At 47.1% G+C, this 19,090-nt stretch overlaps 1 long non-coding RNA gene across 1 annotated transcript; it reads right to left on the reverse strand.

Moving 5' to 3' along the window:
- Positions 1 to 384: 384 nt before the first annotated feature.
- On the reverse strand, positions 385 to 18,567 carry LOC134911653 (uncharacterized). Its single transcript, XR_010176742.1, has 4 exons — positions 18,442 to 18,567; positions 15,709 to 16,046; positions 15,442 to 15,523; positions 385 to 798 (listed from the first exon to the last, which is right to left on the reverse strand). It is a non-coding gene; the product is annotated as an uncharacterized LOC134911653 (long non-coding RNA).
- Positions 18,568 to 19,090: the final 523 nt, after the last annotated feature.

Genomic DNA, 19,090 nt, shown 5'->3' on the forward strand with positions numbered 1-19,090 from the left:
AACTTGTGGACAGTTTGCCAAGAAGGGTACTTGCAGTAATCACTGCACGTGGTCAACCTACAAAGTATTGACATCAATAAACTCTCTTTGATCTATTTGTATTCCATGTCCAATCACTTGTATCCACATAATGAACCTCATGATATACTGTATGTCTTGGTCTTAATTTACTGTAACCTTGCATAATATCAAAAAACATTAACATACACACTTCTAAAACATAGATTGATTAAAACATTTTGATTTTGGTCACTCATGAGATAAGACTTAATTTCTGTATATGTACTGATAATGTAACAAAGTAAATAATTGTTAAGCTGGCAAAACAAAGGGTACATTTATTATATACATTTATTATATACAGAAAAAGTTATGTAATTGCCTCAATAAACGATTTTTACAAGACACTTATTATTTCTCTAATACATTTTTATTTTGTATTTTTGGTTACTAATTGGCCAGTCTAAACAGCATACTGTAGTATTGGCAAATAAACGTAGAAATAAATTGAACAATAAATGTATATACAATAAAATTACCTTTTTTTGTAATTTAATTATTATGTGAACATTCACTTATAAACAGTACAATAAATGGTCTCCGCTTGCATGGATTTGGGCTCCTCATCTAATCATTTAGATTCCTCTTGCTGGGGTGAGGCACTTCTTCCAGGGTTGTGTGGTTTCAACTTCAGTGGGTGTGACTCCTCTTTCTGGAGGAGCTAGTTCCCCACTTGCGGGGAGGGTCTCTTTATGCTGAGGTTGTCTGGGCCACCGTCCTCAGGCTCCTTCTTCATCACTGATGGTGTTTTGTGAAAAATAATAAATGAATATTTAAATGTTGCATGTCATATGTGTTGGATAATTAAATATAACATTACATCTTCAAGAATACTGGAACATACTTTACACACTAAAAATATCCTACTGACAATAAGAGTCATCTTTCTATTATACTTATTTGCAGTAGATGTCACAATCATTGCAGTAGATGTCAATTTAATCTGGTTGCGTGATAAAAAAAAATTTCTATTTTTTACTAAATGTTAAAAACAAATAAGTTTCACCGATCAAAATCTGTACAAATCCAGTGTGAAAAAGGTTACGATCTTGGCTCTTGACAAATTTTGACCCTGTCCAACCCCCGACCTCTCCTAGGGCTGGACGTATCAATAAACAATGCATGCAATTACTTACAGGACCCCCTTATACTTTATTAATCAGAGCAAAATATATTTTCAAAACAAATTCCGTACTTAGAATGAACTGCCTTACAACACCAAGCTCTGTTCACTCCTGCATGTTCTAGAATAAGGCAGGCTATGTACTGTAGTCCTGATTGCTTCTGCAAACTCCTCTACATTCTGTGAGAATGTGATCGTGCACCGTTATTAGAAAACGTCTTTGACCAGAAAGCTAAATGGAGCCAAACGTGTAATGATGTAACTAAATAGTTCAACTGCGGTACATTCAGTGACGGGCTGGGCCGGGGGGGGGGGGGGGCAGGGTGCCATGTGCCCTCCTAGCCGATACAATTCTGTAGCTGCATTTTGTATGCATATGCCTGGCAGCTGGGAAGGATCCTCTGGGGTATATTCAATTAAAGTCGAAAGCTGGCGTCTGTCGGAAAGATGGCAGTTTTCGACTTTTGTAGTCACTGTACTGGAATTTAGGTTACCTAATGGATATTCTGGCGTTGGGATGAATATAGCAAGGGCCCACTAGGGCACCTCTGTCACATGTGGAGGGGGAACAAAAGTGGAGAAAAAATATAGGGAGCAAAAAGTAATTTCTGCTCTGACGATGATGTCTTTATGATGTCCTGTTGCACTTCTATATGTATAACTTACCTCTAACCCTCCCCCTATTGCCTAACCCTAACATCCCTCCCACTGACTAACACTAACACACCCCCCAGTGCCCAGCTTTAACCCTAACTCCAACATTTTGCAGATGTTGACCCACATTTCGACATGAATGTTGTAATTCTAAATGTCGACATTGTGGGTACATCTCCTTACCAAACATTGGGCCTAATTCAGACCTGATCGCAGCAGCAAATTTGTTCTCTAATGGGCAGAACCATGTGCACTGCAGGGGGGGGGGGGGACACAGATAAAACATGTGCAGAGAGAGTTAGATTTGGGTACGGTGTGTTCAAACTGAAATCTAAATTGCAGTGTAAAAATAAAGTAGCCAGTATTTACCCTGCACAGAAACAAAATAATCCTCCCAAATCTAACTCTCTCTGCACATGTTATATCTGCTAGTGATGAGCACCGGAAATTTTTCGGGTTTTGTGTTTTGGTTTTGGGTTCGGTTCCGCGGCCGTGTTTTGGGTTCGAACGCGTTTTGGCAAAACCTCACCGAATTTTTTTTGTCGGATTCGGGTGTGTTTTGGATTCGGGTGTTTTTTTCAAAAAACCCTAAAAAACAGCTTAAATCATAGAATTTGGGGGTCATTTTGATCCCAAAGTATTATTAACCTCAATAACCATAATTTCCACTCATTTTCAGTCTATTCTGAACACCTCACACCTCACAATATTATTTTTAGTCCTAAAATTTGCACCGAGGTCGCTGGATGACTAAGCTCAGCGACCCAAGTGGCCGACACAAACACCTGGCCCATCTAGGAGTGGCACTGCAGTGTCACGCAGGATGGCCCTTCAAAAAACTACTCCCCAAACAGCACATGACGCAAAGAAGAAAAAAAAGAGGCGCAATGAGGTAGCTGTGTGAGTAAGCTAAGCGACCCTAGTGGCCGACACAAACACCTGGCCCATCTAGGAGTGGCACTGCAGTGTCACGCAGGATGGCCCTTCAAAAAACTACTCCCCAAACAGCACATGACGCAAAGAAGAAAAAAAAGAGGCGCAATGAGGTAGCTGTGTGAGTAAGCTAAGTGACCCTAGTGGCCGACACAAACACCTGGCCCATCTAGGAGTGGCACTGCAGTGTCACGCAGGATGGCCCTTCCAAAAAACACCCCCCAAACAGCACATGACGCAAAGAAAAAAAGAGGCGCAATGAGGTAGCTGTGTGACTAAGCTAAGCGACCCTAGTGGCCGACACAAACACCTGGCCCATCTAGGAGTGGCACTGCAGTGTCACGCAGGATGGCCCTTCAAAAAACTACTCCCCAAACAGCACATGACGCTAAGAAGAAAAAAAAGATGAGCAATGAGGTAGCTGTGTGACTAAGATAAGCGACCCTAGTGGCCGACACAAACACCTGGCCCATCTAGGAGTGGCACTGCAGTGTCACGCAGGATGGCCCTTCCAAAAAACACCCCCCAAACAGCACATGACGCAAAGAAAAAAAGAGGCGCAATGAGGTAGCTGTGTGACTAAGATAAGCGACCCAATTGGCCGACACAAACACCTGGCCCATCTAGGAGTGGCACTGCAGTGTCACGCAGGATGGCCCTTCCAAAAAACACCCCCCAAACAGCACATGACGCAAAGAAAAAAAGAGGCGCAATGAGGTAGCTGTGTGACTAAGATAAGCGACCCAAGTGGCCGACACAAACACCTGGCCCATCTAGGAGTGTCACTGCAGTGTCACGCAGGATGGCCCTTCCAAAAACTACTCCCCAAACAGCACATGACGCAAAGAAAAATGAAAGAAAAAAGAGGTGCAAGATGGAATTGTCCTAGGGCCCTCCCACCCACCCTTATGTTGTATAAACAGGACATGCACACTTTAACCAACCCATCATTTCAGTGACAGGGTCTGCCACACGACTGTGACTGAAATGACGGGTTGGTTTGGACCCCCACCAAAAAAGAAGCAATTAATCTCTCCTTGCACAAACTGGCTCTACAGAGGCAAGATGTCCACCTCATCATCATCCTCCGATATATCACCGTGTACATCCCCCTCCTCACAGATTATCAATTCGTCCCCACTGGAATCCACCATCTCAGCTCCCTGTGTACTTTGTGGAGGCAATTGCTGCTGGTGAATGTCTCCACGGAGGAATTGATTATAATTCATTTTAATGAACATCATCTTCTCCACATTTTCTGGATGTAACCTCGTACGCCGATTGCTGACAAGGTGAGCGGCGGCACTAAACACTCTTTCGGAGTACACACTTGTGGGAGGGCAACTTAGGTAGAATAAAGCCAGTTTGTGCAAGGGCCTCCAAATTGCCTCTTTTTCCTGCCAGTATAAGTACGGACTGTCTGACGTGTCTACTTGGATGCGGTCACTCATATAATCCTCCACCATTCTTTCAATGGGGAGAGAATCATATGCAGTGACAGTAGACGACATGTCCGTAATCGTTGTCAGGTCCTTCAGTCCGGACCAGATGTCAGCATCAGCAGTCGCTCCAGACTGCCCTGCATCACCGCCAGCGGGTGGGCTCGGAATTCTGAGCCTTTTCCTCGCACCCCCAGTTGCGGGAGAATGTGAAGGAGGAGATGTTGACAGGTCGCGTTCCGCTTGACTTGACAATTTTCTCACCAGCAGTTCTTTGAACCCCAGCAGACTTGTGTCTGCCGGAAAGAGAGATCCAAGGTAGGTTTTAAATCTAGGATCGAGCACGGTGGCCAAAATGTAGTGCTCTGATTTCAACAGATTGACCACCCGTGAATCCTTGTTAAGCGAATTAAGGGCTCCATCCACAAGTCCCACATGCCTAGCGGAATCGCTCTGTGTTAGCTCCTCCTTCAATGTCTCCAGCTTCTTCTGCAAAAGCCTGATGAGGGGAATGACCTGACTCAGGCTGGCAGTGTCTGAACTGACTTCACGTGTGGCAAGTTCAAAAGGTTGCAGAACCTTGCACAACGTTGAAATCATTCTCCACTGCGCTTGAGACAGGTGCATTCCACCTCCTATATCGTGCTCAGTTGTATAGGCTTGAATGGCCTTTTGCTGCTCCTCCAACCTCTGAAGCATATAGAGGGTTGAATTCCACCTCGTTACCACTTCTTGCTTCAGATGATGGCAGGGCAGGTTCAGGCGTTTTTGGTGGTGCTCCAGTCTTCTGTACGTGGTGCCTGTACGCCGAAAGTGTCCCGCAATTCTTCTGGCCACCGACAGCATCTCTTGCACGCCCCTCTCGTTTTTTAAATAATTCTGCACCACCAAATTCAAGGTATGTGCAAAACATGGGATGTGCTGGAATTTGCCCAGATTTAATGCACACACAATATTGCTGGCGTTGTCCGATGCCACAAATCCACAGGAGAGTCCAATTGGGGTAAGCCATTCCGCGATGATCTTCCTCAGTTGCCGTAAGAGGTTTTCAGCTGTGTGCGTATTCTGGAAAGCGGTGATACAAAGCGTAGCCTGCCTAGGAAAGAGTTGGCGTTTGCGAGATGCTGCTACTGGTGCCGCCGCTGCTGTTTTTGCGGCGGGAGTCCATACATCTACCCAGTGGGCTGTCACAGTCATATAGTCCTGAGCCTGCCCTGCTCCACTTGTCCACATGTCCGTGGTTAAGTGGACATTGGGTACAACTGCATTTTTTAGGACACTGGTGAGTCTTTTTCTGAGGTCTGTGTACATTTTCGGTATCGCCTGCCTAGAGAAATAGAACCTAGATGGTATTTGGTACCGGGGACACAGTACCTCCAACAAGTCTCTAGTTGGCTCTGCAGTAATGATGGATACCGGAACCACGTTTCTCACCGCCCAGGATGCCAAGGCCTCAGTTATCCGCTTTGCAGCAGGATGACTGCTGTGATATTTCATCTTCCTCGCAAAGGACTGTTGGACAGTCAATTGCTTGGTGGAAGTAGTAAAAGTGGTCTTACGACTTCCCCTCTGGGATGACCATCGACTCCCAGCAGCAACAACAGCAGCGCCAGCAGCAGTAGGCGTTACACGCAAGGATGCATCGGAGGAATCCCAGGCAGGAGAGGACTCGTCAGAATTGCCAGTGACATGGCCTGCAGGACTATTGGCATTCCTGGGGAAGGAGGAAATTGACACTGAGGGAGTTGGTGGGGTGGTTTGCGTGAGCTTGGTTACAAGAGGAAGGGATTTACTGGTCAGTGGACTGCTTCCGCTGTCGCCCAAAGTTTTTGAACTTGTCACTGACTTATGATGAATGCGCTGCAGCTGACGTATAAGGGAGGATGTTCCAAGGTGGTTAACGTCCTTACCCCTACTTATTACAGCTTGACAAAGGCAACACACGGCTTGACAAATGTTGTCCGCATTTCTGTTGAAATACTTCCACACCGAAGAGCTGATTTTTTTGGTATTTTCACCAGGCATGTCAATGGCCCTATTCCTCCCACGGACAACAGGTGTCTCCCCGGGTGCCTGACTTAAACAAACCACCTCACCATCAGAATCCTCCTGGTCAATTTCCTCCCCAGCGCCAGCAACACCCATATCCTCCTCATCCTGGTGTACTTCAACACTGACATCTTCAATCTGACTATCAGGAACTGGACTGCGGGTGCTCCTTCCAGCACTTGCAGAAGGCGTGCAAATGGTGGAAGGTGCATGCTCTTCACGTCCAGTGTTGGGAAGGTCAGGCATCGCAAATGACACAATTGGACTCTCCTTGTGGATTTGTGATTTCGAAGAACGCACAGTTCTTTGCTGTGCTTTTGCCAGCTTGAGTCTTTTCATTTTTCTAGCGAGAGGCTGAGTGCTTCCATCCTCATGTGAAGCTGAACCACTAGCCATGAACATAGGCCAGGGCCTCAGCCGTTCCTTGCCACTCCGTGTGGTAAATGGCACATTGGCAAGTTTACGCTTCTCCTCCGACAATTTTATTTTAGATTTTTGAGTCCTTTTTTTACTGATATTTGGTGTTTTGGATTTTACATGCACTGTACTATGACATTGGGTATCGGCCTTGGCAGACGACGTTGGTGGCATTTCATCGTCTCGGCCATGACTAGTGGCAGCAGCTTCAGCACGAGGTGGAAGTCGATCTTGATCTTTCCCTATTTTTGGAACCTCAACATTTTTGTTCTCCATATTTTAATAGGCACAACTAAAAGGCACCTCAGGTAAACAATGGAGATGGATGGATACTAGTATACTTATGTATGGACGAGCGACTGCCGACACAGAGGTAGCTACAGCCGTGGACTACCGTACTGCGTCTGCTGCTAATATAGACTGGATGATAATGATATAAAAAATATATATATATCACTACTGCAGCCAGACAGGTATATATTATATAATGACGGACCTGCTGGACACTGTCAGCACTGCAGACTCCTAAAGTAAGCTACTAGTATCAAGAAGATAGAAAAAAAAAACCACACAACAGGTAGGTGGTATACAATTATGGATGGACGAGCGACTGCCGACACAGAGGTAGCTACAGCCGTGGACTACCGTACTGCGTCTGCTGCTAATATAGACTGGATGATAATGATATAAAAAATATATATATATCACTACTGCAGCCGGACAGGTATATATTATATAATGACGGACCTGCTGGACACTGTCAGCACTGCAGACTCCTAAAGTAAGCTACTAGTATCAAGAAGATAGAAAAAAAAAAAACACCACAGGTAGGTGGTATACAATTATGGATGGACGAGCAACTGCCAACACAGAGGTAGCTACAGCCGTGGACTACCATACTGCGTCTGCTGCTAATATAGACTGGATGATAATGATATAAAAAATATATATATATCACTACTGCAGCCGGACAGGTATATATTATATAATGACGGACCTGCTGGACACTGTCAGCACTGCAGACTCCTAAAGTAAGCTACTAGTATCAAGAAGATAGAAAAAAAAACCACAACAGGTAGGTGGTATACAATTATGGATGGACGAGCGACTGCCGACACAGAGGTAGCTACAGCCGTGGACTACCGTACTGCGTCTGCTGCTAATATAGACTGGATGATAATGATATAAAAAATATATATATATCACTACTGCAGCCAGACAGGTATATATTATATAATGACGGACCTGCTGGACACTGTCAGCACTGCAGACTCCTAAAGTAAGCTACTAGTATCAAGAAGATAAAAAAAAAAAAACACAACAGGTAGGTGGTATACAATTATGGATGGACGAGCGACTGCCGACACAGAGGTAGCTACAGCCGTGGACTACCGTACTGCGTCTGCTGCTAATATAGACTGGATGATAATGATATAAAAAATATATATATATCACTACTGCAGCCGGACAGGTATATATTATATAATGACGGACCTGCTGGACACTGTCAGCACTGCAGACTCCTAAAGTAAGCTACTAGTATCAAGAAGATAGAAAAAAAAACACAACAGGTAGGTGGTATACAATTATGGATGGACGAGCGACTGCCGACACAGAGGTAGCTACAGCCGTGGACTACCGTACTGCGTCTGCTGCTAATATAGACTGGATGATAATGATATAAAAAATATATATATATCACTACTGCAGCCGGACAGGTATATATTATATAATGACGGACCTGCTGGACACTGTCAGCACTGCAGACTCCTAAAGTAAGCTACTAGTATCAAGAAGATAGAAAAAAAAAAAAACACCACAGGTAGGTGGTATACAATTATGGATGGACGAGCGACTGCCGACACAGAGGTAGCTACAGCCGTGGACTACCGTACTGCGTCTGCTGCTAATATAGACTGGATGATAATGATATAAAAAATATATATATATCACTACTGCAGGACAGGTATATATTATATAATGACGGACCTGCTGGACACTGTCAGCAGAATGCGTTTATAGAATAAAAACACCACACGACGAGTGTTTAACTTTTTCAGGCAGACAATCACAATATACTGGTGGTCAGTGGTCACTGGTCAGTCACACTGGCAGTGGCACTCTGGCAGCAAAAGTGTGCACTGTTAATGTACTCCTGCTATAACCGCTCCCCAGTCTCCCCCACAATTAAGCTGTGTGAGCAGTGAGCACTCAGCACAGTCAGATATACATAGATGATGCAGCACACTGAGGCTGAGCACAGATATGGTATACTGTGTCACTGTGTATCGTTTTTTTTCAGGCAGAGAACGGATTATATTAAATAATAATAAAACTGCACTGGTGGTCACTGGTCAGTCACTAGTAAACTCTGCACTCTCTGAGTACTCCTAAGCTCCAGTAAATCAAGTGTCTCACTCTCACTCTCTATTTATTTCTATTCTAAACGGAGAGGACGCCAGCCACGTCCTCTCCGTATCAATCTCAATGCACGTGTGAAAATGGCGGCGACGTGCGGCTCCTTATATAGAATCCGAGTCTCGCGACAGAATCCGAGCCTCGCGAGAATCCGACAGCGGGATGATGACGTTCGGGTGCGCTCGGGTTAACCGAGCAAGGCGGGAAGATCCGAGTCTGCCTCGGACCCGTGTGAAAAGGCTGAAGTTCGGGGGGGTTCGGATTCCGAGGAACCGAACCCGCTCATCACTAATATCTGCCCCACCTGCAGTGCACATGGGGGGTAATTCCAAGTTGATCGCAGCAGGAATTTTTTTTAGCAGTTGGGCAAAACCATGTGCACTGCAGGGGAGGCAGATATAACATGTGCAGAAAGAGTTAGATTTGGGTGGGTTATTTTATTTCTGTGCAGGGTAAATACTGGCTGCTTTATTTTTACACTGCAAATTAGATTGCAGATTGAACACACCACACCCAAATCTAACTCTCTCTGCACATGTTATATCTGCCTCCCCTGCAGTGCACATGGTTTTGCCCAATTGCTAACAGAATTACTGCTGCGATCAACTTGGAATTACCCCCATGGTTTTGACCATTAGTGTACAAATTTGCTGCTGCGGTCAAGTCTAAAATAGGCCCATAGGCATGTAATTTGGTAAAGAGGGAGCGATTCAATTGTTTTTCACCTGCTCTCGCGCCTGATCTCCCGTCACATGTGTGTTATTCAAATATTTGTTCTTTTTGCGCATGTCACACACAAATGCACTGGGTTTAGTCACTTTACACTAGGGCCCTCATTCCGAGTTGTTCGCTCGCTAGCTGCTTTTAGCAGCCGTGCAAACGATAAGCCGCCGCCCTCTGGGAGTGTATCTTAGCTTAGCAGAAGTGCGAACGAAAGGATCGCAGTGCGGCTACAAAATAATTTTGTGCAGCTTCAGAGTAGCTCCAGACCTACTCCTAGCTTACGATCACTGCAGATTATTTAGTTCCTGTTTTGACGTCACAAACACGCCCTGCGTTCGGCCAGCCACGCCTACATTTCACCAGTCACGCCTGCGTTTTTATCTGGCACTCCTGCGTTTTTACATTCACTCCCTGAAAACGGTCAGTTGACACCCAGAAACACCCACTTCCTGTCAATCACTCTGCGGCCAGCAGTGCGACTGAAAAGCTTCGCTAGACCTTGTGTGAAACTACATCGTTCGTTGTAATAGTACGACGCGCGTGTGCATTGTGCTGCATACGCATGTGCAGAACTGCCGGATTTTTGCCTGATCGCGGCGCTGCGAACGAAAGCAGCTAGCAATCAGCTCGGAATGACCACCCAGGTGCGCTGCGTTCAGGCTTTCAAAAGTCCAGCTTTTTGCAGATTTCTGCTTGCCACCTCAGGAGGGTGTGAGCACAACCAGTGGCGTAACTACTGCCCCCGCAGTCCTCGCGGTGGCTTGGGGGCGAGGGGCTGCGGGGGCGCCACTGATTTACAGCAGACTGACATGCGGACGAGCGTCCGCATGTCAGTCTGCTTTCTCCTTCCCTCCGCCACTTGTTGGAGGGACACGGAGGGCACAGCGTGTGCGTCTCCTGTGTCCCTCCTGCATCATCTCCGGCGGCCGCGGGTCTAATAGGGGGAAGTGCCGTCCGTGAGCTCTAATTGGCTCACGAACCGGCACTTCCCCCTATTAGACCCGCGGCCGCCGGAGATGATGCAGGAGGGACACAGGAGCCGCTGTGCCCTCCGTGTCCCTCCAACAAGCGGCAGCAGCGGTGGCGGGCATTATCTGGCACTGGGGGGGAATATCTGGCACTGGGGGGGGGGAATCTGGCACTGGGGGAATATCTGGCACTGGGGGGGGGATATCTGGCACTGGGGGGGGGGATATCTGGCACTGGGGGAATATCTGGCACTGGGGGGGGATATCTGGCACTGGGGGCATATATGGCACTGGGGGGGGGATTATCTGGCACTGGGGTATATCTGGCACTGGGGGGGAATATCTGGCACAGGGGGGGGGGAATATATGGCACTGGGGGCATATATGGCACTGGGGGGGAATATCTGGCACTGGGGGAATATCTGGCACTGGGGGGGGGATATCTGGCACTGGGGGCATATATGGCACTGGGGGGGAATATCTGGCACTGGGGGAATATCTGGCACTGGGGGGGGGGGAATATCTGGCACTGGGGCATATATGGCAGGGGGGGGGATATCTGGCACTGGGGGGGGGATATCTGGCACTGGGGGGGATATCTGGCACTGGGGGCATATATGGCACTGGGGGGGAATATCTGGCACTGGGGGAATATCTGGCACTGGGGGGGGGGATATCTGGCACTGGGGGCATATATAGCACTGGGGGGGAATATCTGGCACTGGGGGAATATCTGGCACTGGGGGCATATATGGCACTGGGGGGGGATATCTGGCACTGGGGGCATATCTGGCACTGGGGGGGAATATATGGCACTGGGGGCATATATGGCACGGGGGGGAATATCTGGCACTGGTGGGGAATATCTGGCACTGGGGGCATATGTGGCACTGGGGGGGAATATCCGGCACTGGGGGCATATGTGGCACTGGGGGGGAATATATGGCACTGGGGGCATATCTGGCACTGGGGGCATATGTGGCACTGGGGGGGAATATCTGGCACTGGGGACATATGTGGCACTGGGAGCACAGCCCTAGCAACAAGGACTACCTCCTAGCAACGAGCATGACACCCAGTGCATGAAACACCTGACAACGAGCATGACACCCAGTGCATGAAACACCTGGCAACGAGCATGACACCCAGTGCATGAAACCCCTGGCAACGAGCATGACACCCTGAGCATGAAAACCCCTGGCACCGTGCATGGAACCAAGAGCATGAAACCCCTGGCAACGAGCATGACACCCAGTGCATGAAACCCCTGACAACGAGCAGGTAATTGAAAAGTAATTAGAAGCCTTACTGTAGGACTTAATGTGTAATGGGCATTACGGTGTGTGGCATAATGTATCACGGACATTGCGGTGTGTGTCATAATGTGTCACAGGCATTACGGTGTATGGTATACTATATCGCGGGCATTGTGATATGTGGTATAATGTCTCAGGGTCATTGCAGTGTGGCATAATACATAACGGGCATTGCGGTGTGTGGCATAGGGTATAACGGGCAGGGCATTGCGGTATGTGTCACAGGCATTACGGTGTATGGTATACTATATCACGGGCATTGTGGTATAATGTCTCAAGGTCATTGCAGTGTGTGGCATAATGTGTCACAGGCATTGTATGTGCTATAATGTATCAGGCATTGCAGTGTGTGGCATAATGTATCACGGACATTGCGGTGTGTGTCATAATGTGTCACAGGCATTGTATGTGCTATAATGTATCAGGGGCATTGCAGTGTGTAGCATAATGTATAACGGGCATTGCGATTCCTGTCATAATGTGTCACAGGCATTACAGTGTGTGGCATAATATGTCTGGGGCATTACGGTGTGTGCATATTGTGTCATGTGCATTATTGTGTGTGGCATAATGTCTAAGGGCCATTGCAGTATGTGGAATAATGTATACTGGGCATTACTATAAGGAGGAAAAATGACAAATAATGTAAGGGGCATGAATCAGGATTATTTTTCTTTCCTGTGGTGGCTAACGTCTGGGCGTGCAGGTTGCAAAACTGGGGTATAAGGTAGTCTTTTCCTGCAATGCCACGCCCCTTTATGAGAAACCACGCCCATTCCAACAAAACCACGCCCCTTTTTGCGGCGCGCGCCTTAGGCGCGCGCATATTTAGCCCTTTCTTGCTCTTAATTATGGGGCATGGGGGGGGGGGGGGGCGCTGAAGAATTTTTTGGCTTGGGGGAGAAAAATTTCTAGTTACGCCACTGAGCACAACTCATGGGCACCTGTGGCACTCGCGCCCAATTAGCAGAATAATTGAATTTCTCCTTTCGGGCACCCAAAAAAAAATTGAATCCCCCCCCTAAAAGTCAATAATCTAGCATATGGTAATAAGGGATAAGTTACTTTAGTTAAACATATAGGGGGAGAATAGCTAATCATGAGGTTTAGAGCTGTACTTGTCATCACAGCTTCACCAATTTGGGGTGAACAGTTCCGCTTTTCAGGTACTGGCACTCTGACCTACCCATGGGCTGCAGAGTCCTGCAGAGAGAAAGGTAGGGAGCAGGTACAGATTGTGGGGGGGAGGAGCCTTCAGTGCAATTGCGGTCCCTCCCCCCTCTAACACTTCTCCCCTGCCCACTACTGCTGGCTGTTGTATAGCAGCGCAGCTGCACATCATGTGGGAGACAGAGGTGACTGCTGCTACTCAGCGGCATCCCCCACTACGTGTTGATCTGGGGAGAGTCCGGGGAGGTTTATGATGCTGACCAACAACAGTCTCCTCTCTCTCGTTGCATGATGTGCCACTGCGGCTGAGCAGCTGTACAGTGGCCAACAGTAAAGGACTGGGAAGAAGTGTTATAGGGGTGGGATGAGTGCAATGCTCACCCTACCCTTCTGGATCCACCACAGATTGGGAGGACACTCTCTCCTTGCTGCTCTACATATTACATCACACCTAACATATTTTCCTGTGTGTGTTTTTGTGTCATATACGTATACAGCACAGCATAAGACGCACAGGAGAGACACTGCCAGTGGCAGCTGCACCAACAAAAAGTTTTGGTGAGGCATAGGGATTAGGGAGTGAGTCTACAGGTCGCACTGAAGCCTCTTTGGGATGCTTGACAGAGGTGATATAACAATTTAAGCTCCCACCTCATGTCAACTTGAAAACTCTGGCCATTATGCAGAATGACCTACAGTCAAAGGTCAGCATCCTTTCAACAATATAGCCACTGACTAAATTGTTGGTGGTGTTACATTTCTGTGCTTCTGGATTATTCCAGACCACAGTAGTTGTGGCGGCAGGAATGTCCCAGTTTACATTTAGTTGTGTGCACAAGTGGGTACTGCGGTCATTCTTATTGCACAGAAGACAGAACACACATTTGCCATTGGATGAGGAAACCCATGTGTGGATAAAGCAGAAGTGTCATAACATTCCTAATTTTCAACACATTATGTGAGCAGTGGATGCTACACAACTAGCCCTTGTACCACAGATAAAAAATAAGGTCATATTTTCTAACTGAAGACATTTAGTCAATCAGTGTACAAGCTATGGCCCAGATTTATCAAGCCTTGGAGAGTGATAAATTACACAGTGATAAAATACCAACCAATCAGCTCCCAACTGTCATTTTTCAAACACAGCCTGTATCATGGCAATTAGTAGCTGACTGGCTGGTACTTTGTCACTCTCCTAGGCTTGATAAATCTGGGCCTATATATGATACATCTCTTCTTATACGATTGATTTAAAAAATCATATGGTTGCCTTTCTGGTAAAGAGAAAATGAAATGAGTAACACATGTTTACAGCTTATGGTAAAAAGAACATACAGTACATAGGGCCCCATTTAACAACTCGCTAAAGGGTTATGTCCTCCTTTCACTACTGGATAGCTTATCACGGTTTGTCACTGGAGGAAGAGGAAAGGAACGTATGAAGTGGGAGGTAAGAAGGATGAAGTCTATTCCCAGAGGAGGTACCAGGCCAGCCCACAGTAACTAGTAACTAGGGGCTGGATCTGGGTGCAGATGGGAGGAGGGCCCTGGAGGTGAGCGGAGAGGGGTTGTGTGGAGGTAAGAGGTGGAGCAACTGGAAAGGGGATCATCTCCATCCTGACACTGACCTGCGTCCCAGTACAATGATTGGCGTGTCTCAAATATTTTGGCGGTGGGAGCTGCCCCTTTGCCCCCCTTTCTGTTCCAACACCTATGCACCCGAGGTACATCGAGATCTCTAATGGCATATTTGCTGCATATAGTTGGTAAGCAAGTAAGATAGATGCCATTTGCCATTATATTTTGTAGGAAATTGTTTTGATTTTTAGTTCTTTCTTGACAAGCAGTATAATCGCAGTGGCATCACTGGGGGTGATGTCACCCAGTGCAGTAATTTGAGGTGTTACCCCCCCCCCCCACACACACACACACACACACACACTTCATCCCAATCCATTGACCCCTCCTCCATCAGACCATACAGAATCCTTAGTAATGTTGTTTGTACTCATAAACCATAATTCTTGTATATAACTGAATGTAATGACAAGAGTAGTGACATAATTATCTAACAAAATTAAAGTTATACCTTCAAATTACAATATTATATGCACAGCCAAAATGTATTTACATTTACATATTTTAATGTTGATACAGCGTGAACTGACCATAATTTGAGCGTTGCTGTTCAATATGCCAAGTGCACAGTGCCTCCGGTGGTAGAGACCTTACATATGTCCTTTAGACCTCCTGCAACAAAAGCATGCAGGGTTGGATTAAGGTCTGTGGGGCTCAGGGCAACTAATTTCTGCAGGTTTTCACCAATGAAGTTGACCGCTCTATATTTTAAAACCTGCTAACCAACAGACCCCCCCCCCCCCCCCCACTCCCCCCCCCAACCCTGCCATGCAATATCACATAGTGGATTAATTTACCTTAAGAGGCACTGCAACTGGCACTGGCAGGGTCATTGTGTCATATCTGCAACTCTGCAAAGTATTAGCAGACACTACAGTGGTAGATGTCAGTGGTGTGCAAATGGAAGCTAGTCCATACGGCAGATGACTTAACAAGAGAACTGCTTTATTAACAAGGTAGAAACAGGGTAAACAGTAATGCAGCAGGTACAGGATGTAGTGATAACCCTGTTGGAACCAGGGTATGCCGGCTGTTGTGGTGCACCAGTGTATGGGTGCACCAGTGTTGGCATCAGTAGGCCGGGTCCTGGTGTTCTCATGGCAGAAGTGAGGAGAGGCCACATAATGATCCTGAGCTGCAGGGTTTGTAAAAAAAATATATTTTAGAATCTACACTAGTCTAAAGGCCAAATACAGTTCAAACTGTGGTGTTAACTGCATATTTCCATTTACATCCTTAAAATGCATTCTTAACAAATGCAAACCAAGGCACTGACTGCAGGCATTGTCAATAATGTTCTTAAATACTACATACTCTGGCTCAGGGGAAGGTGTATTCATCAGTATCATCCCCTCAAACATTTACCAGTACAATAAAAGCTACATGGCCATGGGTAGAGGTGGCATTGCCATGGATAAGAAGGGCATAGCCATGGGTAAGGGGGCATGAGGGCTGCAGCGCTGTCAGTGAAGGATGAAGGGAGCCGTCTGTCCCTGTCCATGTCCCTGCAGTGCTGCTACTCAAATCCAGATGCTGCATCACCTTACAAATGGCACAGCCCCAGTTTTTGCTGGTGCAGACCATAAAAAGACGGTACTGTACCGGCTAAAATGGTACATTTGAGGGGGGGGGGGGGGGGGGGGTACAGTATGTTCAGCAATCTATTTAGCAGCACGCATTGCAGACAGAATCACAGTTGCAGACAAACATTCTTGGTGTGTGATAAGTGTAACCAGAGGTGGAAAATTCAGATATATAAAAATGAAGATGGTTTTTACTGCTGTATGTTGATAGTAGTTCCTCTGGAGGAGGAATATGCTGTGGTGGTGGCACAGTTGAGTTTGGGGTTGCAATAGGGCACCCACACTTGGGGACACTCAGGGGCATGTCCATGTACTAAGGACGCCAAAGAGAAGAAGCAGCGCAGTGGAGCCCTGCATGCACAGAAGTCACATGTCGGAGGTTGTGCCTCTGTGTCTTAGGTGCACCGGTAACAGAGTCAGCACACAGTGAACCTCTAAACCAGGAGCTGCCTGGGAATCCAATATCTTCATGGGACTGGGACCACAAGGTAGGCTATGTGCTGCCGTGCTGGCTCCTCCTCAGTGACTGTGAGCCGAGCACTACATTGTGATGTTACCGCGCAGCACCTGCTCCCAGGTTACATCATTTAGGTGTCACCCTAGTGATGGCACTGGCATAATGATATTTGAATGCCTTAGCGATATCATGCTATTTATTAGTAATGTCATTCATATTGATTTGTTTACAGAATGACTCATAGATAATACTTTAAATAAGCTACTTGGCAGCAGAGACCTGGCAATGGAATTCTTATAGGACTGGCCTGGGTAAGTGTAGGACTTATTTACAGCAAAACAAGTATCAACCATATTAGTAGGGGTGCAGTAGCGATGGTGGTCGCAGCTGGAGTGGGGCACCTTCCCTGTGCATGTGCAGTTTGATCCTTGGGTGGTACATAGGGACATTTTCAATATTTTGCCATCAGGCCCACAAATGTCTCATTACACCTATGTTTCATGGGTTTACATAAAGAGATAATGGGGGAAAGGAGCAGTATAGTAATGGCCGCCTGTAACAGTATGTCTCTTGTAGAGCTACATGTTTTGAAATCATTCCTTAATCATTTTCTTTATTAATAATTACCACAGTTCCTTCCACTTCATACAAAACCCAAATGCACCTAATAAAACCCCAGAGAGGTGCGTACAAAAACTGGGATGTCGGGGCAACCATAAATGGCTGATACATGCACAGCCAATGATCATGGCGATGCCTGGCAGCACATCATGCTGAATTGAATTCCCCCCACAGAATTTACCGATGCAATAGCACATTTAATAGAAAACAAATACATAAAAGTAATGATGTACCAAGCGTATGAAGTTTTGTGAGGAGGTTCTCTAATAGCTCAGCCTTCCATTTATAAACCACCCTGTGGTGCACATTTATTCGGCTACCACTGCAAACAAAGGGGGTAAATTCAGACCTGATCGTTGCTGTGCATTTTTGCACAGCGGGCAATCGAGTCTGAACTGCGCATGAGTATGCACCGCAATGCGCAGGCTCGACAGACCGCAGCAAGGGGGATCGCCGGTCAGCGATGGAATGGTGCGAAAATTACAAGCACACCGGCGATCGCAAGGTGATTGACAGGAAGAGGCCGTTTGTGGGGGGCAACAGACCATTCCTAGGGAGTGTCCAGAAAAACGTAGATGGGACCTGACGTTTTGAATGAGGGTTTCTGACGTCAGCTCCGGCCCTAATCATTGCAGCGGCTGAGTAAGTCCTGGGCAGTGCAGAGACTGCACAAACTTATGTTTGTGCAGCTCTGCCAACGAATGCGATCGCACAACTTCAAAAAGGTACAGTAATACCCTCCCCCTGTAGGCGGCCTCTACTTGATCGCAGGGATGCAAAAAACACACCCTAGCGATCAGGTCTGAATTAGGCCCAAAAAAGTCGACATTCTTGGAAATATTTCATTCTGACTTCTTTCAAGATTCTACCTGATTAGTATGGCCCGGCGCTACCCGCTCAGCGAAGGGATGCAGTGCAGGGAGGCGCTGGGAGGGAGAGGCGCCCACCCTGCTTTGCATCCCTTCCCTGCTGCGCCGTCCTGTCCCCACTGCTGCTGCTGCTGCCAGCGGCTGTGCGGCGCTGGCAGCATGAAAAGCCCACTCCCCCCCTCCCCTCACTCCTCCCCTCCTCCCCTCACCTGTGTGTCTGTGTCAGTGGCTCGATACATAGCAAAGGAGGGGGCGGAGCTACACGGACCAGAATGGGCGGAGCTAAACGGGACAGAAGGGGCGGAGCTACACGGACCAGGCTGCTGCAGTGCTGTACTGAGGGAGACAGTGTCTTTGGTAAGTGGAGGGTGACTGAGAAATGTGTGTGTGTGTGTGTGTGTGTGTGTGTGTGTGTGTGTGTGTGTGTGTGTGTGTGTGTGCGTCTATATGTGTGAATTGTGTGTGCACGCACGTGCTTTATGGACACTACTACTGGGGGGGTGCATTACGTGTAAGGACGCAACTACAGGGGGGGCATTACATATAATGACGCTACTACTACAGGGGTGGCATTACGTATAAGGACGCCACTACAGGGGGGAATTACGTATAACGACGCTACTACTACTGGGGGGGCATTACGTATAAG

Source organism: Pseudophryne corroboree, chromosome 4, assembly GCF_028390025.1.
Source record: "Pseudophryne corroboree isolate aPseCor3 chromosome 4, aPseCor3.hap2, whole genome shotgun sequence".
NCBI lineage: Eukaryota > Metazoa > Chordata > Amphibia > Anura > Myobatrachidae > Pseudophryne > Pseudophryne corroboree.